Genomic DNA, 17,603 nt, shown 5'->3' on the forward strand with positions numbered 1-17,603 from the left:
TCAGGATCTGAAATGCTATGTAAATGATCAGCACTGGTCCCTTAGTTATTTGGGGTCAGATGAAATCTGGCAGAGCCGTAATAAACTTTGGTTTTGCAAATTGATGATTGCACAACTTGAGGAATGGATAATGGTTCCCTTTTAAAGAATGGCTTTCTCAGCATACGGGAACCACAAAAAAGTTATGAAGATCTTGAAGCAAATTGGCAGGCATGAGCCAAATTCCTAGGAACAATACAGTGAATTGCTAGGGGTTCTCCTTACTGTGAGCAAGGGTGTGTACCACAGCTCGTGGAAGCTAATTTACAGTGTCGCTAATATTTTCTCTACATCTTCTCGGCCTTGCTCTGAAGCAGATTTGGTCTCTGGTTGCTGGGTCCCAGAAACCTAGTTTCCTACCATTCTTTGCGTCTTTCTCTTCAGAAGACATTGGAGGAGGCAGACCGAATGAGACCTGCCTGCAGTCAGCAAGGCAGGGAGGACTGTGTACCTCTGTGTAAGTGGATGGGAAGGGTTCTGATCACTTACTAGAATGATTGCTCAGAAACGCAGTAGGGAGACATGGGGGAGAGGTGATGGGAAAGCCAGTATTGGGGAAGGAAGGGTGGCAGGGCTGTGGTCCTCTGGCCATGGTCCAGGACGGGAACACTGCCTGCCTTGAGGTCGCCTATACAACTCAAGGTTACCTCTAAACACACCTTGTCTTTGCTGGGGCAATAGTGGGAAGAGAAAGAGGAAAGGTAAAAGATCAGAGAAGAAAGTTCCAGAGAAATTTATGATTAGCTAAACAAGAGGCAAAAGAAAGAAGAAAGGACAGTGAAGGAGAGAGAGAGAGGCCACAGGAAAAATTTGCTGATGTGAACAGGACAGAAGAGGTAACCTTGACTGGCAGTCAGAAGCTGGGTGTGGGGAGGTTGGGGAACCTGGACATGAAATGGGAACCACTGGTGGCTTTGTGAGTGGTGGACAGCACCAACTTGCATTCCTTTCTTTTCATCTTTTTGGCCTTCCACCCATGACCATGCCATCATGCTCTGAAATGTGCGTGATCGTTGAATGGATAAATATTTTTCTTTTCTTACCCTCAGAGGCACATGAAATTCTCTCTGCAGAGGAATAAAGAATTATTCACATAAAACAACAGGCCAAGGCGTTCCAAGGTGTGTGTTTCACATGTTCGTTAATATAGCTAATGTCGCTGCTAATGTATCTGCGTATATCTGGTGTCACGTGGAGTTGGACGGATGTGACCAGCTTGTTTTCCCCCTACCATTTTCCTCAGAAGCAGGAACCAGTTCATTGGCTTCTGAGCAAAGACATGCTGGGAAATTCAATGCCCTGGCCAAGGATGACTGGACGAAGTATTGAGTGAGGCAGCTCCTTTCTCTTCTCCCAGAACTCTCTGGTTTGTGAAAGAATAGTGAAGCCTCTGAGGGATGATTGAATCCAAGAGTCCTCATTTTACAGAAAGTGTCCTCATTTTACAGATTTGAGGATCAGAGAAGGGAAGTGACTTGCGTAGGACGCCTATCTATGGCAGAAATGAGACCAGCACTTGGATCCCAGACCCCCTGTCTAGTGTTCTTGTAAGTCAACAACAAGGCACTCAAGGGTCTTTGCTCCCTCTCTCCAAACCCTGGAGCCATGAGGGGACAGATCTGGTGGCTTCACCTCCAGTTGTTTCCTCCACTGCTCAGGCTCATCAGCTTCTACATGAGAGGCTTTTGCAATCTCTTCTCCTTGTTTTCTGAGTTTCCTGGTTCACAGTCCAGGCTACCAGAGAATTCCTTCCCAGGGGCAGCCGGGGCATGTCAGCAGTTTTTATCTTCCCTGGGACAGACATGGCAGGACCTCAGAACTCTTGCTTCTTAAGACTCAGCTCAATCTCTACCTGACTCAGCAGGGGTTTCTGGAAATCTCTCCTCTGCGTGCAGACCAACACTCAGATTGGCCCTAACCAGAAGCAGTAGGTTGCCTCTCTGCTTCTGTGATGAGAACACCAAAAAAGCTGACGATGACCATTGAGAAAGAAAATGCACAACGCGTAAACACAGCATTCTCTGCTCTATAAATAACCCTAATTAAAATGAAAACACCCGCATAGTCCCATCTTTTTATTTTTTCTGTTGGACATCATGGGAGGTCTCTCCAGCAGAACCTCCGGTGCTTGCCAACAATAACCAGGCTCTGAGGAGGAGAAATTTCCCTGCTTCTTCACTTTTTCTCATTAACTCAAATCTGATTCTTTTCTGAGGCTTGATGCTGGTCCTTCTCTGTTTCCCTTCTGTCTTTTAAGTCGACTTTTAGAGCCCCCATCTGATTCTGTATTCCTTCCTAAAGTTCCAGGCATTATCCGGTTGATTTATGAAAGCAGTTCAGCAGGGCTTAATTCATCACGCAATTAAAATAGTGCCATGAGGGTTTCCCTTGGAGAGAGGAGTTGTGGCTATTCCAGTCTCATTTTTTTTTAAAGGGGACCAGATAACATTAGACATAGTACAGAAGTCTCTTTCTCTTAGAAATCAGTGGAAGTAGAAGGGGGTGAGTCAGCTGCCTGAGGGGGCTCAAAGGGAGGGCTCCAGAGAGGACGGGCCTCTGTGCACAGAAGGGGCGGGGGTGCCATTCAACAGCAAGCTGACAGCGTGCATAGAGCTTACCAAGGTTCCTGCCCTGGCCCTACCCTCTGTCCCCTGAAAGAGGGGCTTGAGATTTTCACACCCAGCCCTGCAGGCTGCAGGGATCATAGGGGCCCAACCCATATGTTTCTAGGGGTCCCAGGTAGAGAAGACAGTGAGAGAAGGAGTCTGGAAGCAAAGAAATCACAAAATCATCCAGCTTAAAATGAGAGCTTATCAAAATTTCAACTTAAACATTATTGTCCCTCAACTCCTAATTCTATAAACAAAAGAAACAGACTCTGAGCTTTACACGCTCAAGTTCGCATCCATAGCCAGTGGCGGAGCCAGCACGGCTCATAAATGAACAGATTCTAGGTGGTCTCTTCAAAATCACACTCTGTGCTTGTACATCTCATGCCAACTTCAGATCTCCAAACACTCCCACACAGTTAGGCCACAGCTATTCATCGAGTATAAATATTTAATGCCCTCCGTGCTTCCAAGTGTCCTGTGAATAACTCTATCATTCTCCCAATGACACTGAACTCATCTGTTTCTAACTGGGTCTTCTACTAGTTGTAAAGATTGAAACCATGGTATACTCAGCCTTCACATTGCTGGTACCTATGTCTGCAGGATTGTACTGATGTTTTTCAGACCAAACTCTGTTCTAAGCGCCTAAGAAGACATCGAAGTATATCGCCCTTTACTCCAGCAGCTTATGGCCTAATGGGAGGTATAAGGAGTACATGTGTGATCCATTTATCCTTCTACACAGCAGCATCTTCAAAAATAATACCTTTAAATAAAATTCAAAAACACTGCCATCATGTCTTTTTTAAAATCGTATTTCTTTATGAAAGAGAGAGAAAGCACAAGCAAGGGCAGAGAGAGAATCAGGCTCCATGATGAGCAGGAAGCCCAACAGAGGGATCCACCTCAGGACCGTGAGATCAAGACCTGAGCTGAAGGCAGATGCTTAACTGACTGAACCACCCAGGTGCCCCCAAAGAGATCTTTTGCTTGGGTTTACCATCTATTTACTGCCCCTGTTCATTCTCCTGCATGCATTTCAACTATAAAGACAATTTCAGGTGCCCTGTGAAGTCTCATCCTTCCCTGGCCTTACTCACTTCCCATCTGGAGTGGCCTCCTCCCCACACCCTGCATTGAAATTCACCTTCTTCAAGATCCATTTCAAATTTGACTTCTTCCTGGTCACTTGCCTCCAGGACCCGCATCTGCATGTGATCTGTCCCTTTCTCATAACACTTCATTGTGTAACGTGAATGATCTGTCTGGTTCCTTCCCTAGCCTTTATATTCCTCACATCTAACTAATTTATAATTCAGTAACTTCCAGTGCCCAGCAAACAGGAGGGAAAATAACAGTCACTTCACACGGGGGGTAAACCAATCTACCTCAGTAGACTGGAGTTCCTGTAGGATGGGGATTTTATCTTGCCTTTGCATCCCCACCACATCTAGCTCAAGTCTTGCTTCTAGTAGTATGGGCTGAATTCATGTTTGTTGATTGAAAGCATGCCTAGTGATTACAGGGTAGCATGCCAAAGTGCAGAAGTATAGCGTGTGTTTTAAAGGTGCTAGCCTACGAAGTGGAGTTAAGCAGTAGAAACCCTGTGTTCCCTTGAGAAGGGGTTTCTGAGCCAGAATATGGGTTGGGGTGGGTAGATGGGAGGACAGTGCAAGGATGGAGAGAATCAGAAAATCACCAATAAGGAGAAACCAGGCCTTTATATTCTAAACCAAGGGCCCTCACAGATCAATGTCATGTGCATGGCTGACATGTCCCCTCTTCAGAGGGTAGGAAAGTAAGTGGAAAGATACTGGTTTTGGGCATCAGAAGACCTTTGGCAAGGTGTTTATTTGCTTTGAACCTCCATATTCTCATCTATAGAAGCCTCCTGGGTAGATCAAATGAAAGAATATACAGACTTAAATTTGAGCTGTTACTCTTTTTGACATTTGAAGCAGCTTCTGGCATTTCTCTTCTGTAGCTTCTCCTCCATCAACTGTATTTTTCTTGTTTGTCTCTGCTCTCTGGACACAGGAATTTTATTTACTAGTGAAAGGACTATCTGCAGATCACTGGGCTAACTGTTGGTGTTCCTTCCTGAAATTCTTAAGTAAATAATCATGGCTTTAGCTATAAAATTGTTCTTGACAACACTATTTATCAGAGCTGGAAACCAGATGTAATCTAAACATCTAGCTATAGAGGACTAAATAAAATATAAAAACACCCATATCATAAAACATCATTCAACACAAATGTCCATCAACCTGGGAAGTAAACAAAATGATACCTGTTTGTATTTGTTTAATTGTGAGAGAATTGCTGAGCATCTTTCTCTTTATTGACTCCGTGTGTTTGTGTATATGTATACATGTTGTTTTTAGGGTGCAAATACCTCCAAAGACAAGGAAGGGAGTATAAATTTCATCGCCCAATAAACACAATTTTGAGGGTAAAACCTGGTGCTATTAATAATATTACAGGAAAACCAGCAATAACCTCTGATTGCCAGGCCAATATGAGGGACATGGGTGACCCTTATGCACTAAGACTTCCCGCTTTATTTTTCTGTATTACTTATTCTTCTCAAGAGTTCACTTAAAAAAATTTTAAGTTATAATGACATTAGATTCACAGAGAAGTTGCAAAGATAAGACAGAGAATTCCCATATATGCCTCATCTGGTTTCCCCTAATGCTAACCAACTATTACTATCATGGTACATTTGTCAAAACTAAGAAACCAATATTGGTGTGGCATGATTAATTGATATTAAATGGTAATCAGACTTTGCCAGTTTCTTTTTTTAAATAATAGCGTCTTTTCTCTTATCCCAAATCTGACCCAAGATACCACATTGCACTTGGTCATCATGTCACCTTAATCCTCTATGCTTTGTGATGGGTTTTTCCCCTTTGTTCTTTATGATCATGCTAGTTCCAGGTAAATTGGGTTTGTCTGCTGTTTTTCTCATGATTAGACTGGGGCATGGATTTGGGGAAGGAATGTAATAAAGGTGAGGTCCTCTTCTCATCACATGTTAGGAGGCACGTGCTATCGATATGTCTTATCACTGGTAAGGTTAACCTTGATCAACCAGTTAAGGCAGTGTTTGCCAGGTTATTCCACTGTATTACTTTTTTAAGTGGAATTTACACTCAGTGAGAGAAAACTGATTGCTTGATGCTTCTCAGACTTTCTTTAATTGGCAAAATGTCAATTCTATAGCCCCAGAGGGGAGACCAAGGCTAACTATTCCTTTAGAGCCCAAACTCCTTCCGTGGCAGTTATAACCTGTGGCTTCTGAAGTATAACTTATCCCTGAAAAGATGGTTCTATCAAAGGTCTAGGAGGAAAAGGCTAAACATAGGGGCTGGTTTGGGACATATGGACAGGTCCAAGCCAGGAGTTCCACTATGATATAGCCCAGATATAATCCACACTTAATTTTCTTAAAAACAAAACAAAACAAAAACACAAACCCTCTCACCATCCTGAGAGTCACTCCAGGGTGGAGGTTGGGGGAGAATAAGAATATCCACTCTGGGTGCAAGCAATAGAAGGTGTATTTTTTATAAAGCATTAAAAACAACAATGACGCTTACTGTAAGTCAATCTGCTTTTTTATTATCACCATGAACAGGCAATTCTAAACCATATATGTGACATGATAGTCCTCCTCACAGTGTAGACATCTAACACCCTCTCCTTCAGCATGTCACTGACCATCCCCAACTGAGACGATTTTGGATGGAGTGTCCTAGCAATCTTCGGTGGTCTTGAAGGCAGCACTGGCATAATGGTTACAGGCCTGAGTTTGTCCAGCATCTGCCATTTGTTTTATGACCTTAGTGCGTTACTTTTCCTAAGAATTTCCTCATTGGTAAAGGGGAGCCAATGTAATATGATTATCGTGAGGATGAAGTGAGTTAATTTGTGGAAAAGGTTTAATGCATATGGTAGAATTATATTTTAAGAAATAATACTATACCAGCCACTTACTCCTGGCAGCTATACTGGAATATGTCAATTTTGAGGTTAGGAAATCTTTGTCAGTCTAATGCTCTCTGGGCTCCTAAATGCTTTTGGCTTTCAAAAGTACATATCATACTCCCAGGAGGCAACAGAATTCTGGGCAAAATTGCCTGGGAAGTTTGGTTCTCTGGGTCTTCTGGTCCAGCCCCAATATGTCTAGCTTCCTAAAAAGATTAAGTTTACCAAAGGTTTTTTTTTCAAAAACACTGAGGCATAGGAAGAATGAAGCCCAAGGAACTCCTGGGATTAGGAGACAACTTCCTAAGGAAGACTCCTACGGGGATGACTGATGAGGCCAAGCTTGAGGTCAGGGAGAGCTCTTTGCTGGCCTGGGGGGATGGGGTCTGTGTAGAGGCCACACTCAGGTTCTTTAATTTTCATCATCATCATCATTATTTGTGATCGTGAGCACGTTCCATGAATGGGGTCAGCCAAAGCTCAGAGACCATAAGTCCACCTTTAGCATGGACCAAAGAATATGAAAGGTTGACAGTCAACAGTGTTTCTAAGGCTAATAAAGTTCAGAGACTAATAGTGCACATATTAGGGACTATTGAGCAAACTTGTCTAATGGAGCAAATGGCACAGACCCCAGATTCTTTTTATCCTCATCCCATTGTGAATCGGAGCCCCACAGATCAAGGGTCAAATGCCATACAGGTTTAGACCGAAGAGCTCATGGAAGTCACTTGCATTTCTACTCCTTACTCCTGCCACCATTGACCGTACCTCCATGGGACCCCTTGTACTCTGCTGGAGCTGTTAAAGCCACCACTTGGCTCCCCTAAAGTGAGAACACTCCTAGATCATCTGCAGCAGTCCCCTGAGATGAATCCATCTTTCTGAAAACCAGCATATTTTGGAGTCTACAGTGAATCCCTTGTGGCCTTCTCACCCTCGTGAGGACCTTTCCCTCCCAGGGAAATACTACTCTGGGATTAGTACTTGAAAAGATGACTTAATGCTTTGTCATTCTAGATACCCACAAAATTTTTACCACATAAATTGGAAGAATTTTCAAATGGAAAGATATGTTGGTTTTCTCTGAGTGAATTTTTGGGTCAGTGATTATAGATCCCTGTAAGCTATCTATTTAACCTGTTTTTTTTCTCCCTGACTTTCTGCCACATTGAGTCTATAAGATTAGGGCACTTTATCTAATGACTTCCATGTAGAAACAAAAGAAAAATAGCTCAAAGAATAAGCTAGTGTATATGGTATCAACCTTTTTGGGTCTCGATTGAATTTGAAGCCCTGTGCTTTTTGGTAAGTTGGTTCTGTGACTTTAGCAGGCAAACTGAGGCTCTTTTTGTGAGAGAGGTCCTTGAATTCCTGTTTAAATTAGATGAAAAGGAGGTAAAAAATTTTCATCTAAACTCTCTTTCGGCAAATGTTTAAGAAATACACTGTTGTTTATCTACTTTTCCTATAATGTATGTTGTTACCCAATTATCTTCCATCAGGCATCATAATAAGACAAATAAAAAATTCTAACTAATAATTCCAATTTTATTGTTACATGGTCTGGTTGTCTCCACTGGAGGTACCTAGGGTGCAGGGAAAGACGCAACACAGAAAAAACAAGAAGAAAAAATATAATTAATAAATAAAAATAAGTTCCCACATATAGGTGGAGAAATAAAAGAAAATCAACCATAAAACCAGATAGAAGAGCATGAAAGTGATGGGAATGTGTACATGACTTAGTTGTGCACTCACTGTGCTGGAAATCTGAAATTCTCATCTTCTTCAGCACTGATTAAAGGAATCTCTTTTCCCATCTGGGGCAGGTCCCTCCCTGCTGCTTGGGTTGCTTAAACTTGATGAGAGTTAGAGCCTTGCTATTGCTTAGGTGTGTGCAGCCTGACTTAGAGACCACTCCACAGGGTCCTACCAATGGAGAAAATGCAGTGTGCTCCTGACGCAAACCATGGGAAAATATGTAGAAGTAAGGAAAGTGCTATTTATTGTCAAGCACTGTCCCCCCATTTGACTTCTGAAATTCACTAGGTTGGAATCAGAAGGCTTTTTCATTAAAGAATCTTACTGTTCTTACTCATCAGAGCTAGTAGGAGAAATTGGCCTAACCTAGTCCTTCTCAAACTAATTGATCTGTGGTGCTTTTTTGTTTTGTTTTCTTGATGATTAACATTTCCAAGAGAATTGAAGAAGAAGAAGAATATGTTAGGGCAGCTGTGCCTCTTTCCTTCTCAAGAAACATTCCTGAGGAGCTAGCAAAGCAAGCAAGAAGCAGGTGATTGCAGTGGTCAGGTGGATGGACTTTTGGAGTCCACCAATCTGGGTTTAAGTCCTATCTCATCCTTAAAATCTAAATGACATTGGGCAAATTATTAATTTCAACATCATGTTTTTCTCATCCATTAATCAAAATATGGGTAAAATCAGAAACCCACCCACAGGATTGTTTTGAAGATCAAATGAAGTAATATATGTAGTGCTTGAAATGCTAGCTTTCATGATCACAAATGGGATGCCAAGTTAGAGCTGCTCTTACCTCATGGTTTGCAAATATTTTAGTTGAGGTTGAGATTTGACATTCATAACTAAGGTTGGTATCTGCTCCCTCAGTGGAGGAGAGTTCTGCACCAGGCTACACTTGTGGTCCTCGGGCTGGCTAAAAATGTAGTTTCGACCACTTTGAGGGGCCCTAAACTTGTTATTCAGGCACATCTCATTGTGTGGTTTGGTTGCCACTGGTTAGCAACGAAAATAGGACCTATTTCCAATTCAGATAAATACCTTCGCATAATAACAGGGTTTAAAAACTGAGCTGAGAGTTTCATAGGAGTCAGCAGAGAGATGTGATATCAAAACTGGCAAAGTAAACTCAGATCATAATAATGGACATCTGAGAACCAGAACGAGGGAATGATGCCCGCGCTGTGTTCCACGCTGGTTAGAACTTCTCCAGAATATTGTAATTATTTCTGAGAGTTGCACTTTAAAAGGAACATGGACAAACCAGAACAAGTTCAGAAATTTGCAACCAGTGTAGCAAAGAGTCTTGGAATCATGTGACTAGCAACAGTTGAAGGGAATGGACAGACACGACCAAACTGGGACACTACCCTTGTCTTCAAGTATTTACAAGGGAGAATAATGAATCACATCGTCCCCAGTAAAAGAGGACCCAGAGGGTTATACATAGTCCAGTGAGAAGATATTTAACCAACTTTTGGCTTAATGTAAGGAAAGGAAAGTCCATCAGGGTAGGGACTTTTTTTTTGGTTTGTTTACTGCTTTTCTCTAGGGTCTAAAATAGGGCTTGGGCACTTAGTTGTTCCTGAATAAATATTTGTTGAATGAATGAATAATGGTTTTCAAACAGTAAGAGCTGCTTCCAAATGGAGTGGGCTTCTTCACTCCTGGAATTTCCCAGATGTGATCTTTGGTGAGATGTGATGGAGGACATTCCAACATGAAGGCAGGCTGGGCTAGGTGACCTTCAGTGTCTATACCAACCTTGCGATAGAATTATTGTATAAACCATGGGAAGGACCAGTAACCAGCAAATAAACACAAAGTTTGGTGCCCTTCCAAAGGGATTTCTTGACTATTCATTTATCCCCAACACCCCAACCCCCAGTCTGAGTTTTGGTGATTATGAACTCACAGCTGGCAGAGGGGTTCATTCATTAGCTGGATTGTTATGGCCTCTCTAATCTGACAAGGACACAGCTCTCAGCTCTGACTTCCATCATCTTGTCCTGAGAGTGTCTCTGAGTGAAATCTGGTAGTCATCAGAAACAGGGAAGGAGATGCTATTCACTCAGAATTCAAGATTGGTGAGTCCTTCCTTCCTCTGACCATTACCTCTTACCCCTACCACCAGGGATATGCCCGCAGCCCCCTGCTTACCTGCTTGGCCCCATCTTGTGTACACATCCCACCTCCGCATCTCTCTCTCTCTCTCTCTCTCTGTCTGTCTTTTCTTTCCAGAGCCGGAACCAAATTCCCTGAGCCCCTAACTGGTGTGTAGACTCCAAGTATAAACACAATCCCTGGCATTAATCATGGGTAATAGAAACCAGAGATGAACTGTCACCTAACTGGCTATCCTGTTGCTGAGTCAATGCAACCTTTTAAAAACACACTAAGAAATACACACGCAGGCTGGGAACAGATCATGAAAGAAATTCCAAAGAATATTTTCCTTCACCCTCGCCCCCTTTTCTCTTCTTAATTGCACAGGAATTCAGTAACCAGAAAAACATAAAGAACTAAAAATAGAATCAGGACTTCTGAGGATCTGCAATAGAGTAGTGGGTGGAGAAGAAGCTTTTTATTATTTATATGGCATTTGTGTAGCAAGAGATGTAACTATTTCAACATGGAAAATCTCCATTGTCCATCTGGTGGCTACCTCCTCACTTCAGTTGCTGCTCAGAGCAACCATGTTGTTAGGCATATGTTGTCAGCCTTGAAGTTGAATGATCGGCACTTAAATTTTACTTATTTGCTTTGTTATCTCTGTAACTTTGGGTAAATTATTTACTGCCTTTCTAAGCTTTAATTAAATCGCTTGCAAAATGAGTATCAGAATATCCACTACACAGGATTTTAAAGAAGATTTAATGACATAATCATCTGTCCAGTTCAAAACCTAAAATACGGAAGGCACTTGAAAAGGGTTCATTGATTCTTTTTTTTTTTAATAATAAATTTATTTTTTATTGGTGTTCAATTTGCCAACATACAGAATGGGGGTGATATGGGTGACGGGCACTGAGGGGGGCACTTGATGGGATGAGCACTGGGTTCATTGATTCTATATCTGATCTTAATTGGGGAGCATCTCAGAAGCATGAAGCCTGGCTCAAGAGCACACTAGTCACTCTTCACCCGAATCACTTTATATATATTTATATATATATATAATTTATTTACATATTTATTTATATAAATTTATATATTATATATTATTTATTTAATATATTATGCATTATGTATTATATGTTATTTATATATTATGTTATTTATATACTTATATATAAATGAATATACTTTTGTGTATTTGTTTATATTATTATTATAATTGATATAAGATATATATAAAATATAGAGTTTTATTGTTATTTCACACTAACAGAATTATATTTGTGGTGATATAGAATCACATTATTGGTCACGTTCACACTCCTTACTCTCAGGGGTAGCAGATGCCCAAGCGAAGCAGAAAATACAGCATCTAGCCCAACTGACTCTGATTCTAGATTAGACACTTAAAAGATGCATACTATTAAAACAAGATGAGCAATTAGCGGTGACTTACTTTGTATTCATTTAGACATCCATCAGCCACAATCTGCTAAGCTATGTTGCTAATTAGTACTTAAGCATTTTGCTCAGTTTCTGTCCAATTCCTAAACCTCATTACTTCCTAGATCATTACTTATTACCTGCTCTGGTAGGATTGATGTCATTTTCCCCTTTCCACAGTTATGTAGATAAAGAATAGAGGATAAGTAATTTCCAGAAGCCACCTAATAATGTCTGCTAAGGAGTTAGTCTGAGGGTTCAGACAGGTTTTGAGTTATTTTAAAATAGAAGGACTTGGGTAAAAATGAAACTAGGTCTGCCTAATAACCTCTGTTAAGCCCTAAGCGCAGGATCATGTGTGAGGGCGACTCACTAAATGTTGAATATTAAATGAGTAAACATACTCCATTTGGGTAGGTTAACTATTTTATAATTAACCATTCCAAGTAGAACATTCCTGTGCATGAAAGGAGGAGCTATACTAAATATGCTGGGGCAATATGTATAAATAAGACTGTCATGGAAAATCCAAAACACACGATCACTCTGTCTAAAGCAGGCTCCCCAGGAGAGCTGTCTGAGGTTCTTGGTATACCAGGGAGCCAACTCTCTGTAACAAGTGGCATTTGACTTGACCCTGGAACTTGCGGCCCAAACTCTCTTGGAGGTTTTTGGTTTAGAATCATGGAAATCACATAACACTAGGTCAGGTGATCACATCCTGCTTTGTGTTGCATATAGCAGGTACCATGTGCTAATGAGAGTTTTTTTGTGCGATTGCAGTTGATTACCTAAATGGTTCTTGTTAACTTGGTCTACAGAACTGGAGTCAAAGATTCTTGAAGGTAGCATAAGGAATACTGTAAAATATTTAGTAAACGCCCAGACCATGGCATTTCTTTCTTTGAGTGGAAGTTATATGTCAGTTATCATAAATGTCAAATCTGAAACTCAGCTAAAGTATTTGGATCTGATGATCTAACTTGTCACGGCTTTTACGATAATGAAGCTAATACGTTGGAGCAAAGCATACATTTCATTTTTATTTTACATTTCAAAAAGTTTTTGAAGAAACTGGCTTCAAGCCTCTGAATCAAATACAGGTTTTCTTAAATGATTTGAATCTTTAATTTCCTTTTTGAGGTCTTTTGTGAAAGTTCATTTGGTGTTCTTATAATATTTCAGTAAATATAGGTCCTTATACGTGATTTGAAACGAACTGTGTATTGTGGTCTTGTAAATATAGTGGAAACAACACAGGAATAGAAAAAACAGTATCTTGCTTTAATCCAAGTCTGCCATTAAGTTGCTCTTGACTTCGAATGAGTCACTTAAGCTTTCTAGGTCTCTCTCTGTGTCTCTCTCTTTCTCTCTCCCTCTTTCCCTCTCTATGTATTTATGCATCTATCTACCTATATTTATGTATAAAAACAAACCACACACATGCACACACACCCATGTAACAACCCAACTGATGATCTTGAATACCCCTTCCAATTCCAAGTGTCTATGGTTAATGCTGGATTTTATGCTGGTTCTCTGAGGATCCTGAAGTAGGTGATAGAGTCTCAGGATATATTTAATTAATGTGGTAGCTTTCTATTTACAATGATGTGCCCAAATTCACTCTTAATAACTGCAATTCCACCTCTAGAATCCTTCCTTAATGCAATAATCCTAAATTTGAAAAGAAAACAACAGCGTTTTGCCCAATGATGTCTACTGCAGTATTATAAAGATTGTGAAAACTATTACTTACCTAAAATAATCAGCTAGGTTGGGGATTCAGTAATTTATGAACATTTAAATGGTGTTTTTTTTCCTAGCCATAAAATTATGTTTTTGAAAATTATGTACTTACATGAAAAATATTTTTGATGCAATAAGAAAAAAGCAGAAGTGGGAAATATATATCAAATGGTAATTTTGTTAAAAAGAAATTATGTAATCAGAAAGGAAAGGAAAGAAATACAATAAAGTATTAATGAATGTTTTCAGATGATTAGAACTACAGGTGATAAACAGTACAATATAGCAAAAAATATCTTTATTTTAAATATTCTTTTTTAATGTGATGAGTCTGGTGTTTACTTTTCCTCTCCTTCTTCCTCCTCATTTCCTTAACATGACAGTAGGAACCTTTACTTTTGCTGCCTGACATCAATTAAAGTTTAGAAAGATTTGAAATGGCAAAAAAAGCATTTTGTAAATCAACCTCAGTAGGCTATGATTCTACTGAACTTTTTACAAATGGATCTTCTACATTTGATCACATGTGTTTCAAAATCAGTTGGAAATCTTCAGTCAAAAAATCTAATGTTCGAGAAGTCAAAAGAAGCCATCTTTGGAACTTTTAGAGAATCTCAATTGCCGAAACTAAAGCTTATAAACAAGACCATATTGCAGAAATACATTGAAATGCATTACTATGGAAGCAAAAGAGGAAACAAATTTATTGACTGATGAGAGTTTAAATAAGATGCAATGTTTAAATCAGAAATTATGTAATTGTTCATTTTGAGAAAAATATTTTTAATATAGTTTTATTTTTTTATTGGATAAATTTATATTCTGTAGTGGAATAGAATTCTGTTGAGGTGTCTTAAAATTTGCCACATCCAAATTTGGCAAGTTAGAAAATAAATACTAAAAAACCACAGCTTATTGAAGAAATTTTAGGTTGAAAATGTATGTTTTTATATTTTTCTCAAAAATTTTAATTTGAGGAATCCCTGGGTGGCGCAGCGGTTTAGCGCCTGCCTTTGGCCCAGGGCGCGATCCTGGAGACCCGGGATCGAATCCCACGTTGGGCTCTCGGTGCATGGAGCTTGCTTCTCCCTCTGCCTATGTCTCTGCCTCTCTCTCTCTCTCTGTGTGACTATCATAAATAAATAAAAAAATTAAAAAAATTTTAATTTGATGAAATGGCGAAGTGTCATTTTAGTACAAGAATTTTCAGAGGGACCCTTTTAAGGAAATAATTTCCAATTACCTAATTATTAGGCTGGTGTGATGGCTGATGGATAGTGAGTGGGTGCAAACTAATGATGCGGACATTTTGATTTCTTGGCTTCCAGTTCTGATTGCTTGGAATCTGTGCTGGTTTGTTGGTGATTGTTTAAATATTATCCCTGCTTTTTACAAAGTGAGGAAGTTGTTTCACTACTTGTTATCTTGTTGAAGGAACAACTTGAATGAAAGGGTTGTTGAGACCTGGTGTTGCATGTTCAAGGCTGGCCAAAATGGGAAGCCAGGTGAGAAAGAGCAGGGGTCCTTTGTCTCCCTTGGAGGGCAGCGGAGGGGGTCAATATCATGTTTATCTATGATGACTCCATGATGCTTGCTTTATTAGCTGAGCTGAACTTAAATATTCTGTTATATTTCCATGTAGCTACTTGTATAAGTATTTTTGAATTCATAACTTTCTTTTTATTTTTTTAAATCTAATTTTTAATTGACATAGTTGACATACAATGTTATACTAGTTTCATGCGTACAACACAGTGACCTGACAACTCTACATGTTATGCTATGCTTTTAGTTGATTTTTTAAAGTCTGCAATTCAATGTTTTGTAGTATATTCACAGAAATGGCCAATAATGACCTCAATCAATTTTAAAGCATTTTTATCCTCAAAAGAAACCCTGTGCCCATTAGTAGTCACTTCCTAGATTCCCCCAACATCCCTCTCCCCTCAGGCTAGACAGCCACTAGTTTACTTTCTGTCTCTGCAAATTTGCTTTTCATGGAACTTTCACATATATGGAATCATATCTGGCCTTTTCTGACTGGTTTCTTTTACTTAATATAATGCTTCCAAGGTCCATCCTTGCTGTGGCTTCATGCATATTCCTTTCTGTGACTATCCCACATTCCGTGTGTCCATTCTTCAGTTGATGGGGCATTTAGGTTTGTTTCTACTTTTTGGTTATTATGAATATTACTTCTGTGAATACTCTTGTACAAGTTTTTGCATTGACACATATTTTCATTTCTTTAGTTATAGATCTATAGGAATAGAATTTCTGGATCACTTGGTAACTATGTTTAAAGTGTAGGAAATTGTCAGTTTTCCAACATAGCTGTACCATTTTATACTCTCACTAGCCATGTATAAGGAATTCCAACTTATCTCCATTCTCACCAACACTTGTTACTGTTTGTATTTTTGACTCTAGCCATCTTAGTGGGTTTGGAGTGGTATCTCATTGTGGTTGTGATCGGCTCCTCTAACAAATGTCACACTATTAAAAGATAAACTGAGGTACATTGAGATTCTCAAGAGTTATTTGAACAAATATCAGTTTGAATAGGGCGGTGGCAAACTGGAAGTGCTTAGGAGCACTATGGCAACCAAAGCTAGGAGAAGGTCTTCTTAGAGAAGATGTGGAAGCAAACCAAGGAAATAACTTGATAGGCTATAACTTAAGTGGTTGCCTTATTTGAGAAAGCCTCATTGGCTGGTTGTTGTTAAATGTCTTTCTTTCTTTCTTTCTTTCTTTCTTTCTTTCTTTCTTTCTTTCTTTCTTTCTTTCTTCTTTCTTTCTTCTTTCTTTCTTTCTTCTTTCTTTCTTTCTTCTTTCTTCTTTCTTTCTCTCTTTCTTTCTCTCTCTCTTTCTTTCTTCTTTCTTTCTTTCTTTCTTTCTTTCTTTCTTTCTTTCTTTCTTCCTTTCTTTCTTTTTCTTTTCTTCTAATATATGTGCCTTTATGGGGATTAACTCTGCTTTGGGTTTTGGTTTGCTTACCTAGATGAGCCAGTCACTAAGCCACCAAGGCTAGCGGCTTCCTTATGTGATTATCTCAGCAGCACCCAGGCAGTCATTTGTCCTGATTGGAGTTAAGAATTATGGAATATTGCAAACATATCAAACATTCCTAAATGTGAGATTGGGTGAACAAGTGGCAATAAGAGATATATTTAAAGTTGAGCTTTAACTTAAGGAGGAAAATTTGGTTAGCCAAGTCCTTGACAATACAAGAGGCCTAGCAGTTTCTATTGAGGAAGAGTTGAGTGTAAGGTATTCCCCTTGGGTTGGAGCCTTTGTCTGCCAGCTGCCTGATGTCCATCAGTGATCAGCACATTAGCACATTGTGCCCAGTCCAACACCTCTGCACTTGCTCCAATGGTTTGTTTGTCTAACGGCTCTTCACCAACAAGAGAAAGAGAATCGCATCTCCCTTGAATGCGCATCCATCTTTCAGTTCCCCAGATGACATTTGCTTGCTCTGACCTTGGCAGTCTGTCTCACTCAGCCTTTTAATATATCAAATGGGTTGTGTTAAAACCTAGTTTGAGAAGAAAAAGTAAGCAAGGGCAAAATGTGTCACTCTGTAAGCCTCGAAACCTGTTATTTTAAAGTAACTAACACATCAGTGAAGACAAATGATAGGACGATGGTTAGAGAGCCTGTGTCCCCATGGCCCCAGTTTCTAAGAGTCTTAAAGTTCTGTGCATGTTGAAATTACCTATGAAAATTATTCTTGAACGGTGCATGCCCCTGCTGCCCTGGTGTCTGTTGTTCTGATTCAGGGCAGAGCCTAAGCAATGATTATTGTTTGTTTGCTTGTGTAATAAATTCCATCCTTCCCTGTGTGGCTGGAATTGAGTAGGAATATGGATAATCAAACAGTGA

This window comes from Canis lupus, chromosome 5 (assembly GCF_003254725.2).
Source record: "Canis lupus dingo isolate Sandy chromosome 5, ASM325472v2, whole genome shotgun sequence".
Lineage (NCBI taxonomy): Eukaryota > Metazoa > Chordata > Mammalia > Carnivora > Canidae > Canis > Canis lupus.